The sequence below is a fragment of the Leptodactylus fuscus genome, chromosome 7, assembly GCF_031893055.1.
Source record: "Leptodactylus fuscus isolate aLepFus1 chromosome 7, aLepFus1.hap2, whole genome shotgun sequence".
Classification (NCBI taxonomy): Eukaryota; Metazoa; Chordata; class Amphibia; order Anura; family Leptodactylidae; genus Leptodactylus; species Leptodactylus fuscus.
The window spans coordinates 87,310,264-87,332,462 of NC_134271.1; the positions used below are offsets into that span (position 1 = coordinate 87,310,264).

Genomic DNA, 22,199 nt, shown 5'->3' on the forward strand with positions numbered 1-22,199 from the left:
CCAATAAAAATGTTGGAGGGCTACAAGGACTCCCTACTGCCTGCTAGTCTGCGAATCTATTTTGGCAACTTGCATCCTTCCTATAGAGCAGCAAGGACCTGCTTTATTTTCCATGGTTTCTCACTTGAGTCCTGTAATATGTATATTTTAAGAAATTGCTACAGTCCTATAAAAAAAGTTTGGGCACCCCTATTAATCTTAATCATTTTTAGTTCTAAATATTTTGGTGTTTGCAGCAGCCATTTCAGTTTGATATATCTAATAACTGATGGACACAGTAATATTTCAGGATTGAAATGAGGTTTATTGCACTAACAGAAAATGTGCAATATGCATTAAACCAAAATGACCGGTGCAAAAGTATGGGCACCTCAACAGAAAAGTGACATTAATATTTAGTAGATCCTCGTTTTGCAAAGATAACAGCCTCTAGTCGCTTCCTGTAGCTTTTAATCAGTTCCTGGATCCTGGATCCTGGATGAAGGTATAGAAGTTTCATACATGTCTTACATACTCTTATATATTGTATTGTATGAGGTAAAAGGAGGTGTATGGTTCTGTCCTGTAACCCTGAGTCCAGTGAGACTATATTGCGCTTGTTTAGTTCGTGAGGTTGGAAGTAAGCCACACGTATAGTTAGGTTATCAGTTCTGTTTAGCTAGTGGCTCAGATGAGCAGTTTGCCAAAATGTATGTGAGTAAGCCAAAATCCTTTTGGGAAAACATATTGTGGACAGATGAGACTAAGATAGAGTTTTTTGGTAAAGCACCTCTTTCTACTGTTTACCGAAAACATAATGAGGCCTACAAAGAAAAGAGCACAGTGCCAACAGTCTCATATGGTGGAGGTTCAAAGATGATTTGGGGCTGTTTTACTGCCTCTGGGACTGGGTGCTTTACTGTGTGCAAGGCATCAAAAAATCTGAAGATTACGAAAGGATTTTGGGTCTAAATCTAAGGCAATAGGAGAAATTCTTTACTTTCTGGAAAAATTTTATGGGTGCCAACACTTATACATGATTGTAACTTCCCTATCAGTAAGTCTTTGGGGTATGGAAAGAAACAAATAAAACATGGAGAGAATATACAATCTCCATGCTTTTCTTGTCCTCGGTCTAATTTGATTTCAGGACCCCAGTGCTGCAAGACAACAGTGCTAACCACTGAGACTCTGTGCTGCCCTTTGGTTGCCTCACACCTTTTCAACAATCAGATATTAGAGAAACATACGACTAGTATTGATATGGAGAGAAGAGCACATGAAGGACCTTTCTGAATTAAAGCGGAAAACAGGAAATATCTTTTCAAATTTTTACCAGTCCAGTATTATTATTATTCATAATTATTGTTGTATTATGACATATTACTGCTATTGTTTTTATTATTGTGTATGATTATTATTATTTTTATTAATAGGTACTGTACTCTTTCCTGTATATAGATGAGTGGCAAGGAGAGTTCCTTCCCCTGCAGCACTCGTTGCGTTGTAATACAGTCTCTTTCGGCTTCCTATCCATGTTGACATATTTGTCACTTTCATTAGCCAAACTGCAAATCTGTCTTTCACTCTACATTTCTGTGTTACTGAATCAAATCTCTGCTTGCGAGCACATCCACTTTTCTGGTTATATAACCTTTCACATAGAGCTAAACAGAGTGACAGTGCCTCGCTTGCTGCGCTAATGTGTCAGGTGAAATATACATAAAGGTTCCAGTCAAGACAAACCGAGCTTTCTACTCAATGAGCGGCAAGACTCACCCGCTCTCTAGATCCATCTTCTTTCTTAGTGGGAAACGTGGCTAGTTTAAGACATATGGAATACTTCCTTACAGTGCTGGAATTAACATTTACAGATACTTTCATATGTAGGTGGTTGCACATAATCATTACCTTTGTGAATTTTGGGGTATTTTATACCACATTTTTGTTATGTTGTTAATACATATCAATAAAAGTGAAATTTTAAATACATCCCTGATAGTTACCTACCTATCTCCATTTTTTGTTTACTTTCATATGAAGCCCTTATAGGGACTTTTGAGGGGGTTAAACATATATTCCCCTGTCAGACAAAGAGACTATGGCCCAGATTTATTAACACAGTCTGAAAATGTGCCAGATTTATCAAAGTTGATGCTGGATGATAAATCTGTCATATCCTTAAAATGGTGACTCTAAGTTTATACCACCTTTTAGGCCAAGGCCCCACGTTGTGGAAACAAAGCTTTTTTTGTTGCAGATTTTGCTGAATTTTGTTTTAGCCAAAGCCAAGAATGGCTACAAAAGGAATGGGAGATATAGAAGAAGTTCTTATACTTCTACATTTTGCTCATTCCACTCTTGGCTGAGTGTGCAGCAGGGTACACATCTCCGGTGTAGCAGTGCTGGCCGTGCGCTCAGCTCGGCTGCATCTTCCGTGTATACGAGCTGAGCGCACGGCCAGCACTGCTATATCTCGGCTTAGGAATGTATTGACCAGCGTTGATTGGCTGAATGCCATACAGAGTACAGCATTCGGCCAATCAACACTGGTTCTGCCGGAGGAGGCGGAGTCTAAGATCGGTCCACAGCAGTCTCCATTCTGGTCCAATTTTAGACTCCGCCTCCTCACAAATGAGCCTCCGGCAGAACCAGCGTTGATTGGCCGAATGCTATACCCTGTATGGCATTCGGCCAATCAATGCTGGTCAATGCATTCCTATGGGAAAAAGTCAGCTTCCGCATATCGCAAGCTGACAGGGATCCCGACGTAATACAGTGACTTGGGCTTGTTCGATGCCCCCAGGCATGCTTCCCCCTTCTATCCCTGTTGCATTCCAGGGTGTTGGCATCATTTCCTGGGGTGTCATAGTGGACTTGGTGACTCTCCTGAGTCGAAGAGTGGGATCCCCTGAAACGAGCATTTTTTCCCCATAGACTATAATGGGGTTCGATATTCGTTCGAATAGTCGAATATTGAGCGGCTATTCGAGACGAATATTGAATATTTTACTGTTTGCTCATCTCTAGTAAAAGCTGAATTTTTATATATGCTGAGTGGATAGTATAGAATGGTGTAGCTTTGAAGGTACATTCACATGGTGTAGTTTACATTTTTCTGTTTTGGTAGGGATGCCCTGAGTCTGAAAAATTTGGGAAACATTGGTCTAGACCAGGGGTCCTCAAACTTTTTAAACAGTGGGCCGGAGGCAGAGCAGGTCGCACAAACATCGGGAGCGGTGCCCTCCAATAGGTAAAGTGAAGTGCGCTCCATGGCCTGGCCCGAGCTCCCCAGGAGCTTCATTATAAATGCACGCCTGCCGGAACTATACCTAAGGAAGAGTACACAGCAGTCTGCAGACTCTGCAAGACAAGCATCAAAGGAGCTAAGGCTGAACACGAATTGAAGCTTGTAAAAGAGGCAAAGAGTAAGGTAAAAGGATTTTGGGGATATGTTAAAAGCAAAAGAAAAGTGAAGGAGACCATTGGAGTCCTGAAGAATGACAAAGGAGAAACAGTTAACATGGTGGAACAGCAGGTGGAGCTACTAAATTCATATTTTGTATCCGTCTTCTCCCAAGAAACTAATGGAAATATCGACATTAATGGTGATGGAGATGAGAGGAAGGAGAACTGCAAGCTGACTATAAGCGAAGGTCTGGTAAGAGAGCACTTAGCCAAGTTACAGGAAACCAAGTCCCCAGGACCAGATGATTTACACCCTAGAGTCCTGAAAGAGATAGCAGAGGAAATAACAGAACCCCTTGCTATAATCTTCAGTAAGTCATGGGAAACAGGAGTGGTCCCTTTAGATTGGAAAAGGGCAAATGTTGTCCCCATCTACAAAAAGGGGAAAAGGGACGATCCAGGAAATTACAGGCCGGTAAGTCTGACCTCGATAGCAGGAAAAATCTTTGAGCAAATTGTCAAGGAACATTTACTTCGGTACCTGGATGGGAAGGCATTAATTAACCAGAGCCAGCACGGCTTTATGACCAATAAATCTTGTCAGACTAACCTGATTTCCTTCTACAACAAAATCACTGAATGGTTGGACCACGGGAATGCCGTGGACATAGTATATCTTGACTTCAGTAAGGCATTTGATAAAGTATCACATAACCTTCTTATTGAAAAAATGATTAAGTATGGCTTTGACAAAAAATCAGTTAGGTGGATTCACAACTGGCTTAATGATCGGGCACAACGAGTAATACTAAATGGCTACACATCGAACTGGAAGAAAGTCAAAAGCGGGGTGCCGCAGGGCTCTGTTCTGGGCCCAGTACTTTTTAATATCTTTATAAATGATCTGGACGATGGAATTATTGGGGAACTCATAAAATTTGCAGATGATACGAAGATAGGAGGAATAGCCAACACTAGAGAGGAGAGAGAGTGTATTCAAAAGGACTTAGACACACTGGAACAATGGGCTGAGGCGAACAAAATGGTATTTAACAGGGACAAATGCAAAGTTCTACATCTGGGTAACAGAAATGTAAAAAACATATATAGTATGGGAGGAATAGAACTAAGTGATAGCATAGGGGAAAAGGACTTGGGCATAATAGTAGATCACAAATTCAACATGAGCCAACAGTGCGGTGCTGCTGCAAAAAAGGCTAATAAAATTCTGGGATGTATTAAGACAAGCATTGAATCTAGATCAAGAGAGGTCATTATTCCGCTGTACTCTTCCCTGGTCAGACCACACCTGGAATACTGTGTACAGTTCTGGGCGCCTCAATTCAAGAAAGACATCGATATATTGGAGCAAGTCCAGAGAAGAGCAACCAAAATGGTGGAAGGTCTGCAAACCATGTCCTATGAGGAGCGGCTAAAAGAACTGGGATTGTTTAGTTTGCAGAAGAGAAGGCTGAGGGGAGATTTAATAGCAGTCTACAAATATCTGAAAGGTAGTCACAGTGCAGAGGGATCTCCCCTATTCTCATTAGCACAAGGAAGTACAAGAAGCAATGGGATGAAACTAAAGGGAAAGAGATACAGATTAGACATTAGGAAAAACTTTCTGACAGTGAGGGTAGTGAGAGAGTGGAATAGGCTGCCACGGGAGGTGGTGGGCGCTCCATCAATGGAAATCTTCAAGCGGAATCTGGATAAACATATAGCTGGGATGATTTAGGAAAACCAGCACTCGCAGGGGGTTGGACCCAATGGCCCTTGAGGTCCCTTCCAACTCTACCATAAGAATAAGAATAAGATAGAAGTGCTTGGCGGGCCACATGTGGCCCTCGGGCCGCAGTTTGAGGACCCCTGGTCTAGACAAAACCACAATAGTACATTTGGGCCTATGTGTTTTATTAGTCTCTATTTTAGAATTGAATGTTGGGGAATTTGCAACCTGGATGTTGGTCCTGGCGGGGTTCAAACCCAGGACTCCAGTGCTGCAAGGCTGCAGTGCTAACCACTGAGGCAACGTGTTGCCCCTAAGAATGGTTTCTATCTCGACCATCAGCTTTTGTGAAATGCCAGTGTCAGCATAGACTAAGGAAGTGCCTAAAAGAAGTTGAAGCATTGTGCTACACAGTGCCAATGTAAGGAGCAGAAAGGTATAGATAAAATGTTTATTTTGGTTCCCACAAGCCGTAGTATCCTGTGTGACCAAGAACAGTGCTATAAATGTCTGTCATGTTGTTCAAGCAGCCTGTTGGGACTATATTATATTACAATCATTAACATGTGTGCCTATATTGAGAGACTAAAACCATAACACTGTGTGCTCCTACAGAAAGACAGTAACTACATTGCTGTTTGCCGTCATAGAGAGACTGTTACTATGATCAATCACAAAGCTTTGTGACTTTAAGAGACTCTGTAACCACCAAGCATTTCTCTCATTAGCCTGCAACCATCAAGCATAGTGCCTCTTTCTGTTCCATCCTTGCCTTTAATGGGGAACAGAAATAAGGGTCAAGGAGACATACACAGAACTATCCCGCTAAATCATAGCCCCAATTTTAAAGTGAGAAGTTATTAGTGGAGGTCGATGACATTGGATCCCACCAATTGCTAGAAAAGAAAGGGTACAGAGCCTTCTATTGAATAGTGTACATATTACACCTCATGTAAGCAGATTTTTATTATTGAAATAAATGTGACTATCATTGTGTCGGCAGTGACCCTTTGTATACAATGTGAAGTCTTTGAACAGAAAAGTTTCATAGTAACAAGCGAAGTTGAAGCAAATTTTCCTAAGGGACCACATACTCTGTTCTACCAAAACCTTGGGGTCTTCGGACACCGTTCTAGCATCAGATTAAAGCTCCTGTCAGATATGTAACTGTAACATAGTGTGAATGCATGCAGAAAGAGCTGGGAGGAAGGCACGCTTGGTGGAAGGAAACAACTTTTACAGCAGAAACTCTCAGCACGCGCTCTATCTCCTTTGACATTACTAACCTGTAGGCTATGGAAAAATACAATTAAATCACTTAATATGTGCTTCAACTTTTACTAGAGGTCAATGCCAACTCTGATAATTAAACTGTCGACAGCACCCGTCTATCTCATTGTGTGGGGATGACTGATGTGTCGATAAGTAGAAAGCAGCTAAAATAAAGACAAAGACATTGCAAACTATGTAACTTTATGTTATTCTTCTCAAGTCTTTCAGTATGCATGGTGTATTCAGTATTGCAAAGTAAAGGGATTGTAGTTTCAGTTAACCCTTTAAGCATATAGTATGTATTTAGTAAGGGGGCCACTGTATAAGAGGCCATTCTGTTATCAAGACCTGATATTATCCCTTTGTATAGCGAGGCATAGTTTTAGGGGGTACAGTGATAGCAGTCACTACTGGGCCCTGGATACTGAGGGGGCCCCGAAGGTCTCTTTGCCACATAAAATATACTACTATTCTAAATATCACAAGGTATGTAGAGTCTCCATCACAGATTTTACATTAGGATCCAGAAGCTTTGAGTTACGCCCCTGAAACCACCTCTAAACTTCGATCTAGGGGTTTTGCCAGCTAGTCACGGCTACATGGGTGGAGGGTTGTCATTGAAATCTAATGGAATGAGTATTAAAGGAGAAAGTGCTGCTCATTAATGCCGGCGGGGCACTGGGGGTTGGAACTTAAATTGAAACTCTGCTCCTAATGATGCTTTATAGGGAAAGCTAGAAAAATACAATATGAGATGGGTCTAGCTTTATCGTACCTTGCCAATACTTCCCTCAGACTAGCTAGATATTATGAGTCAGTTCTAGCTTGATCTTTAATCTACCTCTGATGAGATATCTTCTGAAATTTAATGGGGATATTGAAACGCGTAAGCTAGCTTTTTTTGTGGCAGGTAGTCATCAGTCTTTTTAGGCCATAGCTGCTAAAGGTCGTTATATATACTATAGACCTTTTGGCCATGTTACACTCACCAGATAGGGCTGAAACATGCATATGCATGGTTGCTAGCGGTGATGGTGACCACAATTGATCTGACAAGTGACATTAGAATACTCAGACATTATAAGGATATACTTGATCAGTGGTCTTAATAAGGTGTGAACTGCTATTTAGCCTACACCATTTATGATTACTTCCTTTAGATTCAACCAATGAGGGAGTGTGTGTGGTTTTATGGGATTTTGTAGGGTTATTTTTGTGTTCTTTGGTTTTTAACGATCTCTAATAAACTTATTGGTTTTAATAATTAAACGTCCGTTTATGATAGGCACATTCTCCTATCTGATAGCAATCTATTCGATATAGTGGCACGTTATACTTGTCACCTCAGTAAACTATTTATAATATCTGAAACAATGCACCCACTTACAAGCCATTTATAATACTGGTATGTTCCTAAGTGACAGATGGATACAATTATGGTTCAACTATCACAGATATAGCAAATGTCAACACATTTAAAGGACAATTGCAGCAAACTTTAACTTGACTTTCCCTGTTTTTTTAATGTTTTACATTATCAGATACAAGTTAAGCCTCGCTACCTCTGTACCTCTGCACTCTTTATAGCTTCGTATAGCTACACTCCCCAATCCTTTGCTTACTGTTTGGTAGGGTGGTGAAGAGTCATTGAGGCATCATCTATTTGTAAAAATTTATGAATTTTAATTTAATTTGTTTTATGAACATAATATTTCTAAGTTTTAACTGTCTGACTTATTATAGTTTGTAGTTGATACAGAAAAAGTAAATTTGAATATACACATATTACATAATGTAATATGGGAGGCATCTCCTCTCTCTGAGAGAGGATGTGGATTGAAGGAGACGATTGACCACACAGCTTTCTGAATTGTCAAACCAAACTCTTAACTCTAAGGCTTAAATGCAGAACGTCCTGGATTCCAGGTCACCTTTATACAACATCACCTTTCCTAAATGTCATTACCTTGACCCTTAAGTTTCCAATAAAATAGAATCTTTCCAGAAATCACTGATATGTTACGCAGGCGTGGAAGATCCAATGTGACTGAAATTCTGGCTATAAATTATTCCAATTATACCTGGAGCATTGGAAGTATAGTTTATATAACAACCTGCAGAAACAATTGAATCTGATTAGTTGTACACTGTGGGGGGAATCCAGTGGTCATGTTTTTCTGAAGTGTTGCCAAAAGGGTGTTGAATCTTTACACAGTTAACATAGAAATCAATGGACTGTTTGTGCAATGCATGGACATACCTGGTCCTCTAGAGACACTCTTCTCTTGAGCTAATAGATGTGGTTCCTGCACAAGGATCTAAATAGAGTAGAGGAAATGGGTGTTCTGAACCAAATTACCATAAACACTTTGGTTTTATGGAAAGTTGTGCAAAGGTAAACCTCAGAAGGGGTGCAGTGATTCTGTTCTATCATGTGTGTCATCATGGAAGTAGATAGTGAGCTAGATGAGTAACTGCTATTCTGGCTGGCGGCATGGTAGGCTAACCATGGAGGAAGGAAGTCTGCCAATTTGCTTTACAGACTGTCACTGAAGGGGTATACTCAAAGAGTACAATTGGCTTGTGGGGGTTTAGTTCTGAGAGACGAGTCTGCTATAGTTGTGAGAAATTGGCGCTGTGGGGATATGTCAGGAATAACTGCGGTGCTGGGCCTTGTACAAAGGAGGATTCAGTCATTTCTGAGTCTGTAGTGAAGTAAAACAGTAATGGGTTTTATGAGGTTTCTTGATGATTTCATACATGTTCAGGTTCCACCTTGTGTGTATTTCTAACCATTATGTTTTTATACCTCATCTAAGTTCTGCTACAGTTAAGTGTACCAAATTTTCGTACAAAAAATGCAACCATAAAGTGTTTTTACGCTTGTAAATTATAGTTGTGTTCAGTAAAATTGAATGGCTTGTACCTAATCTGGTCTGTGGTTGTCTTCTTTCAAAGGGAATCCACTCAAGTAATATCCTACAAATAATTATCCTCATGTTTTAGATTGAAAAAACCCATAGGCATTCACCTTCTACGTTATCCCTATGAATCCCATAAAACTATATAACGAATATTCATGTTGTCTCTAATCCAACAAGCCACAGTACAGCAGAAACAGTAGTACAAGTTCCTATCAGATAGAGGGGCAACAGACTGTGAAAATCCATTAAAAGCCGCGTTCAATGGCGAAAATCAAAATATTTCAACCATTCAGCCCTTTCTCACGATGCCTACAAGACTCCTTTGATCGATAATTTGGTTTTCTTGAATCGTTGCAGCACATTAGGTGAGAACAGAATGTTGTTACTTATCTCCGAGGGGAATGTACCTGGTGACATCTATAAATGTTCCTTTGGGCCTTTTATAATAAAATCCTGAAGAATAAATGTGCAAAAAGCTCCAAATGTTGAGGTTTTTTTCAAATGATTTAATATGACACAGCATGCAGTCACCGACTGAGACATCAAACACACAATATGACTTTCATATATCGCCTCCATCCTCCATCAGCTTGTTCTTTTTATGGCCGTCAGTCTCAATGACCGCTACAAAGACCTGGCTGGAAAAAGGTAAATTATAAAGAGATTTCTCAGCCAACATAAGACGGGATCTTTGACTTTCGAAAGTTCTCCGGAGACTTAAAAAAAAAGTTCAGCCTTGTGAAGTTCTTTCTATACTCAACACAATCTGGAGACAATTAGGGAACCAACTGCAAACAACAAGGACTGATAGCCAGAATTGTAGATGTTACTTTGTAGCACAGTCCAAAAAGTGAAGCTGGTGAATGGCACCTGACTTGTTCTTATAGTTGGCTTTACTGTTTATATATCAGACAAATATATATATGCGGACCATGAAGGGACTTCTTTGAATAGAATAAGGTTCAGATTGGCTTGGCCAAAGGAAGAAAAGATGAGGAGTATTGGAAAACTCTAAGTACTTCTGTGACAGGGTGGAAGTGGGGGTTAGTGGTGGTTTGTCTGGCTCCTGAGACCCCCAGTATGTAGGTGATTTTTCAATAATTGGCCATGTAGACTTCTTAAACTTTGTTGCCACTTGTTGCTGTATACGTAATAGCTCTAGTAATGCCGAATACTATATAGCAGCATAAAATACCTCCCCAGCAGTGCTAAATATCAGCATCCAGCAGAAATGACCTACCAGAAGAGCTAAACATCACAGTCCAGCATAAAACACCTACGCAGAAGTGCCAGACACCATAGTACAGGAACAGTGGAAGCACCATTGCCCCCAAACTTCTCCTCTTCTAATGGAAGGTATACTCTCCTTCTTTTCAACATTAGCTCATTGACAGCAGCTTTCTCCCCATATAAAACTTTCTACACTTGCAGAAAATCATTCCCCAATTCTACACCTCCCACACTGTCAGGAGCAGAGATGGGAGATAAGAGAAGAGTCTCCGGTCTATGATGCCTCTGTTTCCAGAGTAGAGCATTCAGCCTGCAGACTAGATAAATTACCTGGTGAAGGACCTATGGGCAGGCAAAAAGGTGGTCCCACAGCTCACAGTAGATTCATTGTACTTCATACAGGTACTCATCGTAAAGTATCTCAACCAATCTATGAGTTTCTATAATATGCCTAAGAAACAACTTAGTTTATTTGTATATACTGCACAAACATTGGGCCGCTGAGATGACATCTATATTATGGTCAGAGGATCGTGGACCCACTGTGCCACCTAACAAATTTGACTTTGGGCTACTCCTAAAGGGATAGTCAAAATGGTCTCCTGATTTCCACCCTCTATCCCCTATACAAAAATCTAGTCTTTTCTGTAGGTGACCACCAGTTTGCAATCTCTAGAAGTAGTCCTGATGTAGGTTGCAGCTGACCCAAAGGCCAGAGTCATGCTGGTGTGAAGCACCACAGGGTCAGGAGAAAGCATGGTCTAGTCCAGTTTGAAGGCCAGGGACAGACGGAGAAGCAGAGTTGTAGGTAGCCAAAAGTCATACATGGAAGAACAGCAGATCAGCAACAGTATCAAAAGCGGAGTCAGGAATCAAACTGAAGTCACAAAACTGAAGATCAAACAGGAATCCAAGGCTGTTTAGCAGGTTTAAATGGCCATGAGCTGCTGGGCAGGGCTCACAGGTGTATTTGTTAAATAAGCTACTAAAATAGAGGACATGCCTGCCCTATGGGCTGGCCAGGTGTATTAGAAGCAGGAGGACGGCCAGATGGAGAAGCAAGGTCTTCACTGCGAGAAATCGATGTAACCAGGAGATGGTGCTACAGATGTATGACAGCGATTGTAGACTGCCATTGTTACAACCTAGGTGCAGAGTCAGGCCAACAAGTATCCTTCTTCATCGTTTCAATCACACTACAGGGGCCCCAATAAACAATAATCTTCTAGTGTTTTTCTGCTGTTGTGTGGGCATTAGAGAATGAGAGTCAGGTAACATATGCGTGTAGGTGTAAAGTGGGCCCCCAGAATTAATTTTACTGGTGGACCCGAGGATTCGAAGTCCAACACTGCCCTGGGTTCTTGGTAATGATGCAAGTTTGTCATTATTAGTGCAGTTTCTGCTTTATGTCAAAATTCATACTGGCAATTACTATACATACTACCTCAATATATATGACTGCTATATACTGTACACAAACATATAATCATTTACAGATTTGCCATGGAATCTGTGGCAAAATGTGCTTCAAAATCTTCCTGTTTTACATTCAGATTATGATATAGATTCTGTAACTGATCTATGCAAGATTTCTCTCTTTGCAGTACAAAGGATAAAATCCATTGTGGAAATCCGCACAGAGAACTGACATTCTGCAGATTTGACATTCCCACGATTAGAGATGAGTGAACTGATTCGGATTTGACCTGAATTTTCCAAAAGTTTTGTGCTCATGCGTTCATTAACTGTGACTAGAACGTGAAATTATTATACTCTGGGGTATATACTCTGGGGGCTCTTACTTAGGCTCTATTCGGTTCATGTTTATACATCTATTTAATGGATGCAAAAAAAAGGATGCAAATAATGGATAACATTGACGTCTATGTAATCGGATGGCCATAAAGATGCCAGGTTTTATATTTAGCAGGAGAAAGGTGAATGTGGGGGAAGTTGCTTGAAGAGAGTTGTAGGAGCTAGTGGACCTTGTTATAGACATGAGGTTAAGGGGACCTGGCCTCGCATTGAACATATGCTTTGAGATGTTGGGGGGGTTAGAACGTGTTCACACATGCGTCCGTGTCCGCTCTAGGCAATCCTGCCGGTTTCCATCTTCTGCCCCGAGAAACTGGACAGGGGACGGAAATCCGGCAGTCAGTTTTCAAACCCATTCAGTTGAATGGGTTTGCAAAGTGACTGCCCGTGAGTGTTTTGTGCCTCTCCTTGGTGAAACCATTTTTTTTTAACCGGACACAAAGTTAGACATGCAGGACTTTGTGTCCAGTTAAAAAAAACCCCGCAAAAAATGGAAATCCAGCAGTATTGCTTAAAGCGGACATGGGTGCAGGTGTGAACCCGCCTTTAAAGGAAACATATTGATCAGAGGGAAGCCACATTTTGAAAACCATGTCTTGGGTATCAAAATACCCCTCCACACCCACCTGAGGAATTTTGTGCTCCTTCATTTATCTGATCTCGGTGTCCCTGACTTCCCCCTCCTTTTTGCCAGTCATTACCAATTCTGATGACATGATCAGGATCTGACCAATGTCCCCAAGGCTGTCACTTGTAAATGCTTGTTAGGACATACCGGTTCTGGAATAGATTGTACAATGTTATATTGTGGTGTTTTCTGTTCTTTCCTAATTTATTGCTGCTGAAAAATCTCAGCAGAAGACAAATAAGAATTATCTAGCAGTTTTGATGCCAGGTAAGGTGACGCTCGGGGTTGGCCAGTCTTGTTTTTGTTTGGCTCTATAATGGTTCATGAAAGGTCTCTAGGGCGCTTGTCTGACAGGTTCAGCAAAGTTTTATTGAAGAACTTTGTTATCTTCAGCACAGAGAAAACAGATAAAATCAAAGATGAAGCTTTACTAGGTATTTGCAGTAGAACACAGTGACAAATCCTGCAACTTTATCATTCCGTGGTCCGAACTTGTAGACAAGGGATCATTAGAGGAACATTTCAACAAGGCAAAATCTAAAATATATGACTGTATAATAACCCCAGAGGAAATATCTGTATATTAATCTGATAATTCATTAATGTAAAAATCTCCCTCCCATGTAATAATGTATAATTATGTTTTGGGAAAGAAGCATGGCATTATAAGCTGTTCATTAAATGTGCACTCTTAAATTTTACAGAATGAATATAGATACACACAGGGGCATAATAAATATGTTCGCATGGGCTGCAGTTGGAGATGGCCAGAGCCCCGTAGCATCATGATAGCGATCCAGGAAAGCCTGGTTCTCTGACCACTATACATAGCATTAATGGAATCCCCCCAGGCCCCTTTAAAGTAGTAGCCTGCCTAGGATGGTTTTTAAAAATAGAAAATACATATACTCACCTCTTCTGGGACTACTATGGTTCCCAGCATCTTTGGGGCTTCTTCTTGGATGAACTAAAATGGCCACCAACGGTAAATTATTATACCCTGGGGTTCCTTCAGACCCCAGAGTATAATCGCTGAGGGCCCAGGGGAGTTTACAAATATAAAGAAAACATTCATATGTCCCTTCCATTACCCTCCTCACGGCACCAAGCAGTCTGTGTCTTCCTCCTCGTGGAGTCTGGTACTCTTTTAGGATGTTAGGTGACCGGGGTCACTTCTGAGGCTCAATAACAGGTCATGGGACATGGGCACGCTTAGTGTCATGGCCCCAGAGTATATTCATTTCCCTTCTGGTTCTATCCAAACCAGTTCGGATGAAACCAGGGGGTCGAACAAAGGACAATTCAAATTTTCTCGCGTTACATCCAACTTTAGTGTCTAAACTAGTACTGTATTCCAAAAGTGATCATGATAAACTGGAAGTTGTTCTTCTCTCCATAGTTATCTGCTGCATTATTTCTGTGGTGTGTGACATACATTAATCATTCACCTTACACTGTTGCTCAAATTGATGCTCCATCATTTGCCACAGTGCCACGCAATGTGCATTTCACCTTATAGCCATGAAATTAGGGAGTGGGAGTGTAAGCAATAGCTTGCCATGATGAAGTTGAGGGCAGGAAATGGTCCAGTGTGGAGGCCTGGTGTTGAGACTGGACCTGCACCCTTGAGGTGATATCAGTACTAGAAAGCACCGGGCCTTGCTGTGTTTCTAGACTGTGTCCACTATTGCTCTAAACATTGACCCAGTAGGCCATGAAAGATATGTATTGTCCCTGCTGATAATTGCTGTTCTATGTGTTGATGGTGGTATGCACATGTTAACCACATGGACATTTAGAAAGAGAGACCCACATAGTGATATCAAGCAGGGACAACCTTCTTTGAGAAATAATCGCAGTTAGGTAATCTCCATTTAGATTGTGTACTGCCATTGGAGTTAAATCATGACTTGGTGTAGATGACTTTTTACTGAACACACATACCTTTAGGGCTCGTTCACACAGGGGGCAGGGGGGCGGATTTTGGTATCGAGAGTGACGCCGAGAGCCGCGTCACTCTTGGGTCAAAACCCGCCTGCCACGACTATCTCAGCCGCGGCTACCTCCTCCGGAGTCGGCTCAAATGAATGGGCTGACTCCGGAGGTTGCTGCCGCCAGGTGGAAGCCTCAGCTCAGCGAGCCATGGAATCCGCCTGAAGAAAGGGCAGCTCAGTTCTTTTTTCCATCCGGGTGCGACATGAAGCTAGCGGAAAAAAGAACACTAGTGGTCTCCATAGAACACCATTGTATGGAGGCGGATTTTGAGGTGAAATCCACTGTCAAAACCTTGTCTCTCAAATAGTTAGATAGCAGATAATAAAATAGCAACAGTCCTTAAGAACAGAGCAACGTTCCTCTTGCCCAAGATTTCAACAAGAAGCTATTCTACTTCAGTCATCTGAAACATTGCATATTCACCATCTATTCTGATGCATAAGGCCCAACATGTACATCTTGGTCCAAGTATGGAACTCCATAACTAGCACACCTCAAGTCTTCTCTTCAAAAGATAGAGGACTCCATTTACTTGGCCCCTCCTTTTCCACTGCCTTTTGTCCACATGTATCCACAGTGTTGTGGCCCTAACAACTGGGGATGTGGACTGCCAGATACCCATATGGTACCAGATGAGTGGGCTGTAAAGAGGCAGACTACAAAACACTCTGTTGCCATAGAGGGCTTACACATAAACCTCCTCTAGTGTCATAGCAATGTGGCTTAACCAAGTGGTCAGACAGATAAGGACATTGCTGCTGCGCCTTTAGCTGCCTGGCCTTGCAAACTCCACACAAACAGAACATACTCACCTCAGTGCCTTCACCTTGAACTCTTCATTTGTAGCCATCAGTGTCTGCTACAGTCTGTGTTGACTACACCAAGCTAATGTAACTCCTTCCAACTACACCAAAATGTGGTGTGACTATGAAAATCTGTAATCTCTTGTAAAGGAGGAGGTAGTACAGGATAGTGCTGTCTGAAAGAACCACCCGACAATTCAGAACTTAACTTTACTATCTTTCTTGACTGTAGATATATTGAGCAGAGCTAGCATACAAATGTTGTGATGCAGGAGGATGCTTCCCAGGATGACCAGGACCAGCCAGGAACATCACATGGCCTGGTCAGTGAATCTCTTGAAAAGTAGTAAATACCCTTCTTCTATAGCAAGCTCTCACACCCATGTAACCTAACATCATGCTGCAACCAGGGCAGGGCCATACATTGGGATATGTCAAATAACCTCCCCAATGGTTCAACACCTACATTTCCGCATTCACTCGTTGCGCCTGCGAGGCAAACCAGCAATCAAGTAGTAACACAGTATGTCTAAGCATTGGTCAGCGCAGTGAGCACAGCACTGAATATACATCAACAACACGGATTGGAACCTGTCCTGGATAGGGACACAGTATTTAGTCACATAATCTCATCCAGCTAAGCTTACTATAACTGGAGTGGCTGGCCATCACCCTTTTACAAATATATACTCAAACTCACACATACAGCTACTTACACACACATACAAATATACACAAACTATGCTTACATACAGTACACACAACCCCATGGGAGCTTCCCTAGCACTGTGAATGTTTTTAATCCAACTGTTCGGAAAATATAGATTATTTCTAGGACTCGCTGTGTAATTGTATTTTTCTTCCTGGGCTTTTATACGCTTTATTTTCACTTATTTCTTAACCTGTTGCCTCTACATTTACAAAGTGATGTCAGTGCATTTCATTACCTCCCTCGGAATTCTCCTATATTGCGGCAGTTTCTCTGGCCACTTAATAAAAAGCCATCAATGCGAAAATGAACTCATAAATATTATGATCACAAAACACCCAGCTTTAATCGTTTAATACGTTTACTAGAAGGCGCTTTAATATTTAAGTGAGGGTGCGGGCGAGTCAGCTTTGTTTATCTGCTTTTGTCCTTTCTCATTTCAGGAGCCACTGTCGCTTACACATTGCTCTGCTCACTCTGCCTCCACATGCCATAAAAATCATAAGCATCATAAACACTGCAAATCACCGGGAATTATTATTCTACAGATAAATCCTTCTAACCAGAGCTGCATGATCCAGACGTCTTTTTAATTTGATAGTTTGGAACTAGAAATGGGCCCTTTATTGCAATTTTTCTTAAAGGGTACCCTTCTTCTCTATCCCAAGCATGCTTAAAGGGGTCTTTTCTCAATGGCAGACCTCCTAACTTTAGACATCCGTAATACTGTGATTAAATTATATCAGGGTCAGGGGATTATCGTATACGTTAGGGAGAGTGTGTGCCTACATAGGCAGTACGGAGATTTACAAGTCATTCCTGCTCCGCTAGGGATCCTGGGTAAAAAAATATACAAATCTGTTCTCCTGGATGTAATCAGGAGAACAGTGCCTCTATATGCTGCCCTCTAGAGGGCAGCTTCCTTAACATCATGCATGACTCAGTTAATAAGTCTACTATCATGATGCGGATTTAATTGCAAAATTAGTATTTCTATTCCAAAAGGAACAGATTCCCAGCTATGGACAGCGCTGTTTCGGTCTTTTGGACCTCCTCAGCATATTGCAGGGATACTGATTTGGCAGAGTGAGACTCCTCAAGAGTAGCAACTGCATCAAAGGATACTTATTAGGACTGCTGACTGGCTTAAAACGATCAGGTGATATACCACGGGACCCCACAGGATCAGGTAGTGTGTTCTTTCCATTTTCCATAATTGATACATTGGTGTCCATTTAGTGGGTGTAAATGTGCCCATGCACCCCCAATATAGAAGGAGGTTAAACAGAATGAGAAGGATATGGCTATTTTCTTCACCAATAAGTGACACATCTTTCCCCAAACTCAGTGGGAGTATTTTCATTTAAATCAGAGAAGTTACATTGTAATACCATACACAACAAATAGACAAGTGTGGTGCTGTCTTGGGGTGGAAGGAGCCATGTGTTAGTTATTCTGCACAGACTATTGCCGAAATCCACTTTAGGGAACTAGAGAAAGGGAGTAGTAGTTAGTGTTGTCAGTGGTGGCTCGGAGCACTTAACCAATTCATACATCACACCTCGTGAGTTGAGGCAGTGTTGAGGAGGACTACGTTGTACCTGATGGTGGCACTTTCAGTTGTAGGAGGAGGGCTCTATTCTCACTGAGCCAGGTGATGATAGTCGGAAGGGCCCTTGATAATAAGAGCAGGAGTCAGGAGACAGCAGTTGCAGTTCAACAAAATGATGTAACTTTACAGAGGTAACAGCAACAGATGCAGCTTCCAGATGGTTATATTAGGGTACCAGTGGTTCCACTGTAGAAGAGGGTACTGAGCCTGGTAATGGTTCTCACCAAATGTTCAGTAATAGGTGTTACAGCCAGTGCCTTATCTCTACATTTCAATGTAACTATACTGTTACCTCTTCCAATAGTTATGGGGGCTGTAAATGAGCTTTCAGGGTTATTATCTAACTAAGGAGCTTGCAGGGTCCCAGCTGTGAGGCTCTAGCAAACCTTAACTTCTTCTCCAAATAGGCACCTTCTCTCCTCTCTCTAGACTGACAGCGGCTATCTTCCCTATCTCAGGGCTGTATCAATAATGATTCTGGCCAAATGCTCTAATAGGAACTTTTGAACATCACTTACATCATCAGAGGCTACAACAGATCTCTCTCACTATTGCTCTATTCAGCTGCTCACTAAAGACTCAACTGGACTTGTTCAAAGCCTCCTTCTCTTACCCCAGCCATCTGATAGCTAGGCTGGACCAAACTCTCACAAAAGAAGGGGTTACCAACTCCACAACGGAACGCTCCACAAATGGGAAAAATATAAATTTAAACTGCAAAAAATATAAATTATATACATTATGGTAACATGGCACAAACACAAAAAAGCAAACAAACAATTTAGCAATGTCCACTATGATGCTGCACACTTACTATCTACTGTTCCACTATGTTGGCTGGAAACATGTACAAAGTACGACAACTTTAATTACCCAGCAGAAATACCAAAGTATGGGAAATGCACTATATAAGAGTAGGTCAATGTAGTTGGTGTGCATCCTTTTATAAATAAGCAGGTTTTTTTTTTTTTTTTTTACAATTCTGCATTCTAGGGATGACAATCTGTGTTTTTTTCAGTAATTGGTGTCATCCATCTATTATTCTAAAATCTTACACCATCACCACCAAAAAAAACCAGAGGATGCATTTCTGAAAGAGGCTGCAGCCCCTAAGTCCCACTGATGAGCCACGGATCCAGAGGTTCAGGTTTACTATCCAAAGTAAATACCCCCAGGCCAGACGCTACAAATCTCCGAAGGGTCACATGCGGCAGCGTCTCACAATTTAGCATGAATACAAACATGCTTCTGCTGAATGTCTCCACTCTCTTTTGCTTTATGTTGTGGAATAGTCTGTCTGGATGAATCATTACGGCAGTATTTCAAAACCGTAATATCAGATGACACCATTACCGCGCGCCTTTGATTCCCAGGCCTATCATCCCACTGTGAATTTAGTGTTCTTCAATAGCGTCTGCAGCGAATAAGACGAGAGACTTCAGCTGGATGACTCCGTAATTCACTTCTCTTTTTATTGCATTTCTTCCCATCCAGAAATTGCGCCTTTATTTATAGGATGATAAACTATTGAGTGTGGCGTGTGGTTTCTGAGGAGCAGAGGTATAGCGATACATCGAATAATTGGACTGTTCTGAAAACAGATCCTTATACTAACTTGTTATAGGGGAAGGCTGCGATCAATCCCTTTTAATATCTACCCTTTTTGTATTATTGTCCATTCCCCTTTTCTTAGCCAGTTGGGTGACAGCCAATACAGCCACCACCCAGGCTTCTGTATGGAGATGCAGCAGACTCATTAAAAAAAATAATAAATTGTGCACGCAAAGCTGAGTATTCATTTGGTACAACTCATCATGGCAGCGTACAAGCCGTTGAATTACAGCAGTGTTTCTCAATCTTTTCAAGTAAACTACCCCCAAAGTAGTGATCACTTATAAATGTTAACAAAATAAGGATTCATTTGGAGCCTTTATCTATAGTTATATAGTAGCCCCCAAGTGTCCCCACATATAGTATAACTCTGGGTCTCCACTAATTATACTGTGGGGTCTGTAGAGACCCCAGAGTTTAATAGTAGTTAGTGTATAGTGAACCAAATGAACTACCATTATAGGGGGACTCTCACTATGGCGCATACCCTCTGACATAGCAAGGTGTACCCCCAGGGGTACATGTACTGCAGGTTGAGGGCCACTGATCTACAGGACTGCTATAGTAAAGTGTTACTTTTCCATACATTCTCTGCTGGCTGCCCCTTTACCAAGTAGAACAGCTTTCTTTACATAAGTATAAGTAGAAGAGGTGAGCCACATCTAACAGGCACCATGTTGTGATGTTAAGGGTGTATTACCATCTCAGCCAAACTTTTTCCCAAATACAATGCACACTAAATGCCTAGGTAAAGATGGTCACGCAGCAATAACATGATACCACCCTATAAGATTTCCATGCACAGTAATATACTAACAATGCTATAAAGATTTCTGTATTTGCAAGCCATGAGTTTCACATTGTGTGGCATCCCCTTCAGCGGGAGTTGGATGATACATCTTGTGCAATCACACAGTTCCCATTCCCATAAGGCAAGCACCGGCCTAACTAATACTGTTGTCAGTATATGCTATATATGGCCTTACATAGGGAAGGAAAAGAAGTAAAACAAACAGTTTGATGGCAAATTCATCTTTGCTACAATTGTATGTTTGAGTCTCCAGAATCCCATAAGCCTTGTAGATATAAACTCACTGCAGATGGTTCATATAACCCAGAATCTCAATGATGTCAGGCAGCCCTATGCACTATGGATTGACGTTTCGTGAAGGACACAGAACAGTTACTCTTAAACTCAATATTTGTTGCACAGCACCCAGTAAATAATTTATGGCATTTTCTCTGGAGTCTTCACAGCTTCTCTTTTTATGAGACTTTCCCTGTTTGCCTGTTGACCTTCTTTGCTTTATTTCCTGTTAGACATGCATTATACATATCGATAGAACTCCTAATGGCTTCATTTCAGATAGTTGTGATCACCTGGGAAATATCTGCAATCCTCTCCATGTATTAAACTAGAGATCTGGAGTGCTATAGCTAGTGGTAGGTTAGATTGAGCGGTGTTAGTGCAGTGGTTGCACTGGCCAGTGGATGAGATACATTGCTTCATTCAGTAGAAGGGGCAGGGGGGTGTTCATGTAGTTAGGTCTGCTGATTTTAGTGATCAGTTCCATGTACAGTTTCCATATATTACTATACAGTTTCCGCTCCTAAGATGTATGCCCACCTTCAATATATACAATATTTTGGCTAAAGGTAAAACAAATCTTGATTTAACTAATTTCATATATGTTTAGAATGGCCTGGAATGATAGCTAGATAAATAGATTTTTTCATCTGATGTAATAAACTATGGGACTTTGGGAAATAACCTGCTCTCCAGATCTCCTGAGAGGTGAAGAAATGAAGGAATTCTTGGCCTCCTGCATTGTGTATGGACAGATTTCTGCTGCTTCGGGGGACATATTTTATTAAAGCTATGGATTATTCCTGCAGGTGCAGCTGCGGGCACAGAGCTGGCCTGGGTTGATTGCATCGCTGGCAGCCAAAACCTTACAGTGATATTGCTTTGGGAGAAGTATTGGAACAGATATGAGTGTCAGATAATAAACAATGCATGTTCTGTGCCATGTAAACATAGCCGAGGCACTGTGGTTTACATACAGCAGGAAGAGGTCAGCCTGTAGGGGGCACTACAGAATACTCACCTCTGTATATACATCATTACTTTGTATGTATTACTTTTATGGTGACATTAAACTCCCTCCTAAATATCATTAAAAATCTCATGATGACAATACCTTTCTATATGTCCTGTTATGACATATAGGCATCCTAGAAAAGGTCCCCCAGTTGGGTCAACTTGCCTAAACCAAAGAGTAGAGCCTCTCAGAAAGAGTTTCTGGTGATTTCTGATTGAGGGTGGGCGTCTACTTAAGCAGAGGTCTATGTCCAGTTTTATATGTATGAAAGGTATTATATAAGGTTGAGCGATCAGGATCGGAAAATATCGCATTCCGATCGGCGATCGAGTAAATTTCACAATCGTGATCGTAATTCCGATCCCGATCTTTTTAGGCAGGA

The 22,199-nt window shown here is 41.3% G+C and overlaps 1 pseudogene; it reads left to right on the forward strand.

The window, feature by feature from the left end:
* The first annotated feature begins 16,049 nt into the window (after positions 1–16,049).
* The window catches only part of LOC142214471 (arginine/serine-rich coiled-coil protein 2 pseudogene), an 82,177-nt pseudogene continuing 76,027 nt past the window's right edge, over positions 16,050–22,199 (forward strand).